The sequence below is a fragment of the Apium graveolens genome, unplaced genomic scaffold (assembly GCF_009905375.1).
Source record: "Apium graveolens cultivar Ventura unplaced genomic scaffold, ASM990537v1 ctg4838, whole genome shotgun sequence".
NCBI classification, from domain to species: Eukaryota; Viridiplantae; Streptophyta; class Magnoliopsida; order Apiales; family Apiaceae; genus Apium; species Apium graveolens.
In genome coordinates, this window is record NW_027418711.1 from 15,004 (window position 1) to 16,491 (window position 1,488).

Genomic DNA, 1,488 nt, shown 5'->3' on the forward strand with positions numbered 1-1,488 from the left:
TTTTTCGGATAAAATTGGAACAAGAATCATATATCTCGTGTTCTTAAAAATGCAATAGCAAATAGTTATATAAAATATGAATAATATTTATTTATTTATATTATTAACAGGTCCAATTTTAATCAATTTAGGTGGAATATTTTATCGAAATTGAAACAATTAAATTGAAATATTTTTAATTTTTTAATTTCAGTTCAAAATCATTTTTATTTGAATGGAGTTTTCATGTTTTAGTACTAGTGTCAATTCATTTTTTATTTTGTTGAACGATGATTTGTACTTAAACCTGATAATTTGTTCATTTTATATTCTTTCACGTCTTCTTGTACTTTCGTGTTTAGTTTAAATGAATACTAAATCCATCACTAGTTAAGAATTCGTTTGTGTACATGTACCTGCATGTCGTGTAATTTTGTGTCATATTTTATATAATTTTGACCAAAACATTATTTAAATTATAATTTCGATTAAATTTTTAGTCTCATCCCATCCAGACTATTTGGCTAACATAGAAAAAGGGCAGCATTCCGTTACCGAGGGACCTTAATTGAGTTCGTAAAAATAAAACCTGTTCAACAAAGTACTTCTCGTGTTACTCAATATATTTGCCGTTAACCTTGAAATAAAACAAAATCACTGCGTTCCAATTTTAGTAAAATAATGAATGATATTCCATTAGTAATAAAAAAGGGTGGAGGGGATCCTTATATGTGTAAATGTTGTTCAGGTCGATTAAAGGGTGCAAAAAATAGTTAGAACTAAATATGAAAAGTATGAAAAAATATCTCGTAATGTATTTAACCATAAAATCGATTATGCTCCTGCAGAAATGTCTACTTGTTACAAAATCTCATTTGTCAAAGTATGGATTTCATTTTGTTAAAAAAGGTCGCCCTACTCGAAACGAACAAAATTTTATATATATTTAGCCGTGTAATTCGAGGAAGCAACAAATAAGCTTTTGGAAGGTGGTTGGTCCAGGGTTTGCGGACTAGTGTAAGTTCTGTTATGTAAAGTTGTTTATATTATATTATATTATATTATATTATATTATATTATATTATATTATATTATATTATATATTATGTTATTTTATAGTTGGGACTAGTGTACTTCTTTTCGAAGTTATACTAGTGGGTTTGGTATTGAATTGAGAATTATTTTAAAAGAAAGTGAAAAATGTATTTATTAAATTTGGAATTCTTATTTCTAGAACTGTAATCTTAAAAGATCTTGGATTAGTTTGGGGTCATAGATATTAAATATCTTCTGCTGACATTTGTTTATTGATTAAACAATTTATCTTGGATTGAGGTTTGATGACCAAATCCTCTGACCCCGTATATGGATTTCATTTACTAAAAAAAGGTCGCCCTATTCGAAATGAACAAAATATTATATACATATATATACATATACATATATATCGTAAACGAGGATATAGTAGAGGTTGTAAACAAGACGGTATACAACTTGGTTTTGGAAGAT